The 10,845-nt window shown below is 37.0% G+C and overlaps 1 protein-coding gene across 5 annotated transcripts in view; it reads right to left on the reverse strand.

Moving 5' to 3' along the window:
• Positions 1-2,006, reverse strand: part of LOC135216176 (BTB/POZ domain-containing protein 9-like) — a 61,437-nt gene extending 59,431 nt beyond the window's left edge. The window contains exon 1 of one of the 5 annotated variants that reach the window (XM_064251306.1): positions 1,901-2,006. The gene's annotated coding sequence lies outside the window, so the exon portion shown is untranslated. The other 4 variants (XM_064251304.1, XM_064251309.1, XM_064251305.1 and 1 more) reach the window with 4 other exon arrangements.
• Between the last annotated feature and the right edge of the window lie 8,839 nt (positions 2,007-10,845).

Consider the following 10,845-nt stretch of genomic DNA (forward strand, 5'->3'; position numbering starts at 1 on the left):
AATCCTCTTGTAATTTAGAATATAAGCAAGTAAAGGGCCTTCAACTAATGCCATATATACTTTACATCTGTTGCAAATTTTGTCGTACCTTTCCTAAACTTTCTGATTATTCTAGAATTCTTAAGAGCTGTGGAGGGCTTGTTACAATTTTATTTGTGGCCCAACATTCTATTTTAGAAGATCTCTCATAAGATGTTTGTGTAATACCATTTTATGTCTTTAGACATTTACTGACTATATAGTATATAAATATGTATAAAATAAATATACATATATATCATATATATACACTGTGTATCACAGGTTTAATTTGTAATTTGCCCATTTTAGTGTCGTATGTTTTATGTGAGATAACCAAAGCCTCGGCTTTAAAAACAGCCATTTTTCATTTATTACAGACTGGATATAACTTAATATTTTAATTTAACAACAGTAATTGACATTGGAGTTTTCTCACATTGTTCTCCAGTCTCCTTGTAATGCTTGTGACAGAAAGCATCCTAGAATCTGTCAAAAATTTACTGTTGTCAAGATATTTGGCATCTCTAAGGTACCAGCCTAGACAGTGTTCACGCAAGTGGGCCTATATTAAAATACAAAGTTCTAAAGTAATTTGCATTTTTCCTAAAATATGAACCTACACTTTCATATAAGGGGTAGCTGCACTTACTGCGCTTCAGCTGTTACTGAATCATCTCAAAAAACAAAATCCTATCAGTTAGGTCTATTTACCGACAGATTATCTTTATTTCAGTCGCACGAAAGCCGAGGTACAAGAGCCAAACCTTTTGTTGAACTGAATTGAATATAGAATTTAGGAATGGATTGGAATAGTATAGAATTCATGCCAAAGGCCAAGCCCTGGGACCTATGAGGTCATTCACCGCTGAAAGGGAAACTGACAGTAGAAAGGTTTGAAAGGTGTAAGTACAGGAAAACCTCGCAGTTGCAATTTGGAGAGGGTAGATAGCAAGATGGAAGAAAGAGAATTCGAATGGCAGTAAAATAAAAAAATTACAAGGAGTTGCAGCCAGGGGATGAAAGGACGTTGAAAAGAACCTTCAGTAATGGCTACAGTGCACCATGAGAGGTGCACTGACAGCACTAAGCCCCCTATAGGATATAGAATTTAGGTGGTGTACAAGGTTAGGTTCAGTAAATAGCATATCTGGGTGACACTGAAGACTGCTACTAGGTACTACTGTGCCCCTCTGGTTCAGTCACTAACCAGCCCCTGGGGGATGAGCGTACAAGAGATAAAAACATGACAAAGTGTTCCAATCATAAACAAAAGACATTCATTAAGAAGGACATAAAGAAAAGGGTGTAGCCTACTACCTAGTAAATACTAGTATTCTACCTATTGCATACCTACTAGCGTATAGTAGTAGGTACTAGGTAAGTACCTAACTATGACAGAAATGACTGCTTTCATTTGAAAATGCCCGGGTAGGCTAGGTGAGACTACGACAGCCTTACCATAGTAGTGGCCTAACCCCTAACCTACGTAGGTAATACCGGTTTCAAAAACAGCCTACCGATGCTACCTAAAGGTCGAATTACAAAATGAGGGTTAAATGACATCACACTTGAGGCAACTTGATAACTTAACCAAGGTGACGTTATTACGATATCTAACTTGACCTTGACCTAGGTCACGGGTGGGATATCACCGTGAGCGCCTTAGCTACTACTACCTACTACCCTGTGAGAGTGACCTTACGTCAGGCTATTCCTAGTAGTAGTAGGTTCCAGAAATCAGCGTATTGCCTCCATAAAAATCTTGTGACAGGCATAAACGTCTTCCAGCAAAAGCACGCACGCACACAAAGCACAACGTCGACGGCACAGACCAACGAACAAATTGCAACTTTACCTACAGATTTTCTCGAATATTTACATGCATAAAGTAAACAGAACGACGCCATCAAACAGACATATAGGAGAAACTGACTGGAAATTGACATATGTACAACACCTGTGCGATGTTGCCGGTTACGTTACGACCCCATATGATATAACATCGGATTCAGTAATCCACTTCAGTCTTCACCTCTTTTTCAGTTAATAATACCCTTTCTGAAGTACATGCCTATTTGTCTTATCGCCCACACTATCATAGAAAAGAATAGAATAATAGAAAATCCTTTACTGACGGGATTTGCGTGTTATCTCTTTGTTTTCCTGCTAGAGGACCTCTTGTGCCAGACCCAATTCTTGCATAACAGTCCAGTGTGATTAACCCACCACGCCGTGTGTACTACGTAAAAGTTATTTAGGTTAAATTCTCCATCACGCTGAGAAAATGATTATGTTTTCAGCCTGTTATTTTCTTGGATGTTAGATCTGACTCGCGTTCGGAGGATGACACACTCTCTCTCTCTCTCTCTCTCTCTACACAAACACACACGCACACACACACACACACACACACACACACACATATATATATATATATATATATATATATATATATATATATATATATATATATATATATATATATACATATATACATATATATATATATATATATATATATATATATATATATATATATATATATATATATATATAGTGTGGTGACGAAGTGGCCTAGAGTATCTGGGTCTGGATACCATTAATACTTGGTGCACGAAATAGTCAAAGATCTGTGTCTGGACACCATTAATATTTGTTAACCCAAATTGCCAAGTATCTGGTTACTACACTTACCATTTGTACTTGCTAGTACAAGAGACCCTTTTATTCCAGGGTCTGGGACATCCTTTGTACTTAGGGCACAGTTTGTTCAAGTGCCTGGTTATTACTTACCTCACTACAGCCAGACACCTGACCCTTCATCACAAATACTAAACGACTGAATACTCTAAAGGTAAGAGTGAGTCCTTATATAACTGAACAGTCAAGAAAACAATCAGTCAGTTCATTAAAATAGGTGTGAGGTAATCTTAATTAAAGGGCATGACTCCTGCAATTTCGAATCTAAGTATTTCCCTGGTTCGGTTTTATTTGTGGGAAACGTCACAATTATCACTCTACATTTCTACCTAAACAAAAATAAAATGCAATACTGATGGTTAAAATGAAATACTCATATAAATTTTAAATACAAAATTTTATTTCTAAATTCAAAATTTATAAGTGAAATTCACAATCTCAGGGAAATTGTTATTATTTGAAAACAAAAGTTTAATTAATTCATGAATTAATCATTAAGCAAAATTAAATCAAAGTTCATCAAGAAAATTAATTAAATTAAATCATAAAGCAATAATTAACTTTGAATTGAAATTCAATTAGTTACAAATTAACTTGCAAGTGTTAAATTCCAACAATTACACAATAGAATATTATTCAAACTAATTAAACAAAATAAAGACAATGCAAAAACATAAAGCATAATACGAAAACAATTAAAGCATTGACAATACAAACATTAAGCATATAAAATTGGATATGTCAAAAGAACAAAGCAAAAGATAAATGTGTTTAAAAATGATAAAACCTCGAAGTGCACTTCAAAAAACATTTGTAAAATACCTTATACACAGTTGCAACTCCAATCAAAAGACCTGTTACAATTTTACACTTTCGTGGGCGCCTTCACAAAACTAGTAGAAATAATACTATGTTCAGATTCCAAAAACAACACATACATTAAGACAGTTACTGAGTGACCTTCCCAAATACAAACTTAACATGAGCTACGTTAAGTTACTGAAACAGCCTCGCAACCGAGCGAGCGAGAGAGAGAGAGAGAGAGAGAGCAATGTTAAACTCTCTAACGCACACCGCTATGTCTCAAAAGCGAATGAAAAGTTTTCTAACCCCACAAACGTATGGGCGATTAGCATCTAGTTCAAGACGAAAACATATTACGTCATCTCTATAGGGGTATCGAGCAGGATGAACAAGGCCCTTGTTTCGTTACAGGCCCGATCTGAACGATAAAAAATTAGCTTAACTCATCTATTTTCAAGGGGTTGAACAACAGTAAGTTCTGCTCGGACAAAGCAGTCTCTCTCTATGTTAATCCATGAATAACCTCTTTGTAGGGAAGGTTCTCAAAGGACTCGATGCGGCATGGGAGGTCTTACGCACATGTTTGCGCTGATAAAGAAATCAGCTTAGCTAAGACATTCTCAAAGTGTGAAAACAACCCTCTTCACAGAGGCTCACATATAAGCACTTACTCTCAGTCTTACGTTACTTCAAGATGAAAAGTCGGATCACTTAACACATGTTATCTTTAAATTTGGTAATCTGAACACAAAAAACATACATTTCATAACATGATACACAGGTTCTGAGGTGAATTAATCATATTACCACAATTATAATTGCATTCCAAACTTACATTATAAGATTCCTCCCCCAGAAGATTAGTTATTCCGGGGTTGAATCCAACGATCAACAACGGGATAAATAATTGGCAATTACATTGTTCTTACCAGATATGTGCTCAACCTTTATATTATACTGTTGCAAGCACAAAGACCACCTGGTCAGTCCTTGATTATGGTTTTTCATCCGCTGTATGAATGACAGGGGATTGTGATCAGACAACACTAAAACTTCTTCATTCCTAGGTCTGTTCACATACACTTCAAACTTTTTCAATGCTGTGATTAAGGCTAGAGTTTCCTTTTCAATAGCTGCATAGTTTTTCTGATGCTTTTTCAGTTTCGAAGACAGGAAACACACAGAGTGTAGAAGGTTATTTTCATCTTCTTGAAGCAGAACAGCTCCAATTCCACAATCAGAGGCATCAACTTGTATCACAAATTTCTTATTAAAGTCTGGAGCTTGAAGCACTGGTCTTGAAGTTAAAATGGCTTTTACCTTCTCAAAGGATTCTTGACATTCTGGAGTCCAAACAAACTTAGCTTTGGGACTAGTTAAGTCTGTCAAGGGAGCTACTACGGCTGAGAAATTTGGACAGAAACGACGATAGAATCCAGCCATGCCCAAAAATCTTTGTAGTTGCTTCCTAGTAGTAGGGGGGTTAGCCTTACGGATACCTTCCACATTAGCATTCACCGGAGCAAGAAGGCCTTTTCCAACCTCAAACCCAAGGTGCTGAACAGTCGCCTTCCCAAACTCACTCTTCTCTAGGTTGACTGTTAGTCCTGCCTCTTGTAGTTTCTTGAAAACTTTCTTCAGGATCTGCAGATGTTCTTCCCACGTTGTAGAGTAAATGACTATGTCATCAAGGTATACACCTACTCCTTCTATAGATCCTAGCAGTTGATCCATCACTCATTGAAATGTGGCTGGTGCATTCATCAGACCAAATGGCAATACAGTATACTGATACAATCCAAAAGGAGTAATAAAAGCTGACAGCAACTTTGCATTCTTATCTAAGGGTATTTGATAATATCCCTTCAATAAGTCTATCTTGGAAACAAACTTGGCTTGCCCAATATTATCAAGTAACTGATCTATAAGAGGCAAGGGATAATTGTCAGCCATACTTAGGGAATTCAGTTTCCTATAATCAGTACACATCCTAAAGGAGCCATCAGGTTTCTTCACTAACACACACGTTAGAACTGAAGTGACTTGAACTGGGATCTGCTAATCCATGTTGGCCAGCAAATACTGACTTCTTCTTCAGAACATCTCGATGATAAGGTGATAAGTGATAAGCTCTTTTGTGTTGAAACGATTTTCCATCTTTCTTTGATCTTGATTTTGTTGGGTCAGATTTGTACGTCTGGGTACATCTGCAAAAATCTCTGTGAAGCTTCTAATCACTTCACTCAATTCCTCACCTTGTTCAACATTAAGATGTTTCAGTTTATCCTCCAAATTTTCCAAAACTGAAGAATTATTCATCTTGCTTTCAGCTCCCAATTCATAGCTGTCATCGTCTTCTGTAGATGAAGTTGTCTGTATTATTGACACAGTTTCAGTTCTAGTTTCTGAGAAGTAAGGTTTCAAAAGGTTCACATGTATCTTCCTCTGTCGTTTTCTTCTTTCTGGTGTTTCAATCACATAAGCGCTATCACTTAACTTCTCAATTAACCTGTAGGGATCTTGAAATTTATTGGTAAGGGGAAATCTCTTGACTGGCAGAAACACTAACACTTGTTGACCAACACTAAAACTTCTTAGCTTAGTCTTCCTATCATAGTTCCGTTTTTATTTTCTCTTGACTCATTTTCAGATTTTCTAAAGAGAATTTTCTAATCTCTTCCAACCTTTCCCTTAAATTCTTCACATACTCTCCTTGGATTTCCCCTTTATTTCTTACCCAATTTTCTGCAAGAATCTTCAAAGGTCCTCTCACTTCTCTTCCAAAAATCATCTCATTGGGTGAACATCCCATGCTTTCTTGATAAGCATTCCTAACTTCAAATAACATTAAGGGTAAACCAACATCCCATTCTCTTCCTGACTCAGAACAATACTTTGTCAGCATACTTTTCAATGTCTGGTGGAACCTTTCCAAGGCACCTTGAGTTTCTGGATGATAAGCAGTTGATAACTGTTGTTTTACCCCTAATAAGTTCATCACATCCTGGAACAACTTGGAAGTAAAGTTCGTTCCTCTATCACTTTGTACAATTTCTGGTATACCAAACTTTGAGAAAAACTCCACTAGTTTCTCAACAAACATCTTGGCAGATATGTTTCTAAACAGGGATCGCCTCAAGGATATACCTGGTAAAACAAGGACACATTAATGTCAACAGATATTCATTTCCTTTCTTCGTCTTGGGAAGTGGTCCAACCATATCTATAATCACCTTGTTAAAGGGTTCTCCTCTAACTTCTATAGGTTGTAAGGGGGCTTTCTAAATGGTTTCATTAGGTTTTCCAGCGATCTGGCAGGTATGACACTCTCGACAGAACCTGCTAACATCTTTATGAAGTCCAGGCCAGAAAAAATATCTCATGATCTTCTCCACAGTCTTCCTGACTCCTATATGTCCAGATTCATGAGCCACTGCTACCACTTGCTTTCTCAGCATTTCCGGGTATATCTGAAGGTCTATACTTCCTCATCAGCAAAACCTTTTTCCTCAGATTATAACATGGGTAGGAGTTTTGTTGCATCTTTCTTTTCCCCTGATCAAAAACAAACAACTTTGAAAGAACAATCAGCTAACGATGCATCCTTCTTCTGCAAGTCCATTAGCTTCTCTCTTATTACCTGTCCAACTTCAAGGGTTGAACTATCAATATCTGCTACCTCAGCTACTGTAGTTTCACTACTATCTTCAGGAACACTTTGACTACTCGGAGTCTCTTCAGGAACAACAGGTTCTTCATTTTCTTGGGAAATCCTTTCTCAGTCAGCTCCACGGGAGACATCACTCCCCTGGAACAATTGTTCTAAGTTCAAAGATCCTTCACTTGAACTTGATCCATCTTGGGCGTGCAAATCCTCAGTTTCCTCACCAACAGTCGTAATTCTCCTCATACTTCTGGTAGTTACACAACTAGGGAACAGGTGGGGGTTATTCTTCTCCAACTCTACCGTAGGACTAATCCTCAACAGTTTGTCTGTCACTACAGGACAAGGAACAAATGGAACACCATCAACTTCATTACCCAACAGAACATGTACACCTTCCACAGCCAGTGAGTCCTTTACAGCAAAATCAACACTCCCTGTCACCAATTCACAGGACAGGTGTAAGCGGCATATAGGAGTTACTTCCTCTCCTCCTATACCCTTCAAAATAACTGAATCTCCAGTGAGATTCTTCTCCAACATTGGGTGAGCACCACGTAACACCACACTATGGTTGCTCCCAGTATCACGTAAAATCTTGACTGGTACCTGCACACTCTCTTCCTGAGTTGCCAGTGTACCCTCATAGATATATGGCTTAAAAGCCTCCAAACTGCTCAGCCACTCACTGCTTGAAGTTACATTTCCACTGGTTGCTTAAAAAAAACCATTTCAGCTTGTTTAGGTTTAGTTTTTCTTCCAGGTCCTCCCTGTTAGTTCGGATTCTTACCCACATTGTTCTTGACAGTCTGTTTGATATGGTCACCTCTTACTATTTGACCAACAGGCTTGGACTGCTGATAATTCCAATAACACTCCTGACTGAAGTGTCCTGCTCTTCCACACTTGAAGCAGACAACATTAGGCTTTTGCAACTGTCTTGCAAAATTTGATGAGGATTTCACATTAGCTTGCTGAGGAGTATTATTACTTGTAGTTTTCCCATTTATAAAATTGTTCCTGAAACCTGGATGAGACTTAAAACCTGGGCGTGGTTGATTCTGGTACTTGACATTATAATTACGCCTGCTACTAATTATATTGTAGTCTTCACTCAGTGTAGCAGCTTTGTCAAGTTTTTTAACCTCTCTCTCTCTCAAATAGGCTCTTATATGCTCAGGAATACCTTTAAAATATTGCTCTAAAACAACTAACTCTTCTAACTCTTCAAAAGTTGTAACTTTAGCTGCCTCCAACCATCTTTTCAAAAAAACACCTTCTCACTTTATAAGCATAATCCAAGAAAGTTACTTTTCATCCTTTCTTAAGTTCTGAATCTTTCATTGTAGTACTCTGGGGTCAACTGGTATACTTGTAGCACATTATGTTTGAGCACCTTTATAGTCTTTACACTGATCAGCTGTTAAGGCTAGATAAGCACTTCTCTTTTTACTTTTAACCAAATCAAGACACTTTGTAGTAAAACTGACCATTTATTTTTCTTCTGGCCATCCCATACCTGAAGCCACTTTCTCAAAGTGATCAAAGAACTCATCTGGAGCCTCTTCAGTAAACTTAGGGATTAATTTCTGCACTCTTACTACATCAAATGCAGGGTCTTGATTACCATGGTTAGGGTTAGGCAGTGTTGCAGGTAATGTGGATCTAGCTCTTATCAATTCCATCTCTCTTTCATGTCTTGCAATTTCTCTTTCCTCTTTTATCCTTTGCCTTTCATCTTCTGCAGCTTTTTCTTCTTCTCTTTCTCTTCTTTCTTGTTTTTCCCTGTCTATTCTGTCTTTTTCAGCTTGTATTCTCTCTCTTTCAGCCTGTATTTTCAGTTTAATCAAACTTTCTTCTGCTTCTATGCGTCTGAGTTCTAACTCTGCATCACTTTTCTCTTTCTTTTCTACTTGCTTATTCATAAGATCAGCCTGTGCTACATTCAACACTCTTGAGCTAGTTCTAACTCATCATCATCAGTTATTCTGCCAGAGTCTATCAATGCTTGCATGGCAATGCATTTGATTTGTGCTTTTATCATGTTACTAAACACATGACAACCACATGCTTCTGCTAGAGCACTCCACTGTGGCCATTAAGTCAGAGTAGTTTCAGACAACACTTGGATGGAAGGGGCTGCTAAGAATTCCTGAGTATCGAATGGAGCCATTTTTTTCAAATACAATTCTTACAATAAAATGCAAAAACAAATATATGGTCACTCTTCTAACAAAATATATTCCTAACACCACCAGTATAAGCTAGAGTGATAATGTGATTTGTTTTCCTCCCTGGTTTCTGGGGATCATTGATACTTGGTACATAAAATGCCAAATATCCCGGGTCTCTGGGCACCATTAATACTTGGTGCCGAGATGGTCAAGAGTATCTGGGTCTGGATACCATTAATACTTGGTGCACGAAATAGTCAAAGATCTGTGTCTGGACACCATTAATATTTGTTAACCCAAATTGCCAAGTATCTGGTTACTACACTTACCATTTGTACTTGCTAGTACAAGAGACCCTTTTATTCCAGGGTCTGGGACACCCTTTGTACTTAGGGCACAGTTTGTTCAAGTACTTTGTTATTACTTACCTCACTACAGCCAGACACCTGACCCTTCATCACAAATACTAAACGAATGAATACTCTAAAGGTAAGAGTGAGCCCTTATATAACTGAACAGTCAAGAAAACAATCCGTCTAAGATCATTAAAATAGGTGTGAGGTAATCTTAATTAAAGGGCATGACTCCTGCAATTTCGAATCTAAGTATTTCCCTGATTCTGTTTTATTTGTGGGAAACGTCACAATTATCACTCTATATTTCTACCTAAACAAAAATAAAATGCAATACTGATGGTTAAAATGAAATACTCATATAAATTTTAAATACAAAATTTTATTTCTAAATTCAAAATATATAAGTGAAATTCACAATCTCAGGGAAATTGTTATTATTTGAGAACAAAAGTTTAATTAATTCTTGAATTAATTATTAAGCAAAATTAAATCAATGTTCATCAAGAAAATTAATTAAATTAAATCATAAAGCAATAATTAACTTTGAATTGAAATTCAATTAGTTACAAATTAATTGCAAGTGTTAAATTCCAACAATTACACAATAGAATACTATTCAAACTAATTAAACAAAATAAAGACAATGCAAAAACATAAAGCATAATACGAAAACAATTAAAGCATTGACAATACAAACCTTAAGCATATAAAATTGGATATGTCAAAAGAACAAAGCAAAAGATAAATGTGTTTAAAAATGATAAAACCTCGAAGTGCACTTCAAAACCATTTGTAAAATACCTTATACACAGTTGCAACTCCAATCAAAAGGCCTGTTACAATTTTACACTTTCGTGGGCGCCTTCACAAAACTAATAGAAATAATACTATGTTCAGATTCCACAAACAACACATACATTAAGACAGTTACTGAGTGACCTTCCCAAATACAAAATTAATGTGAGGTACGTTAAGTTACTGAAACAGCCTCGCAACCGAGCGAGCGAGAGAGAGAGAGATTTTGAGAGAGAGAGAGAGAGAGAGAGCAATGTTAAACTCTCTAACACACACCGCTATGTCTCAAAAGAGAATAAAAAGTTTTCTAACCCCATAAACATATGGGCGA

This window comes from Macrobrachium nipponense, chromosome 6, assembly GCF_015104395.2.
Source record: "Macrobrachium nipponense isolate FS-2020 chromosome 6, ASM1510439v2, whole genome shotgun sequence".
Lineage (NCBI taxonomy): Eukaryota > Metazoa > Arthropoda > Malacostraca > Decapoda > Palaemonidae > Macrobrachium > Macrobrachium nipponense.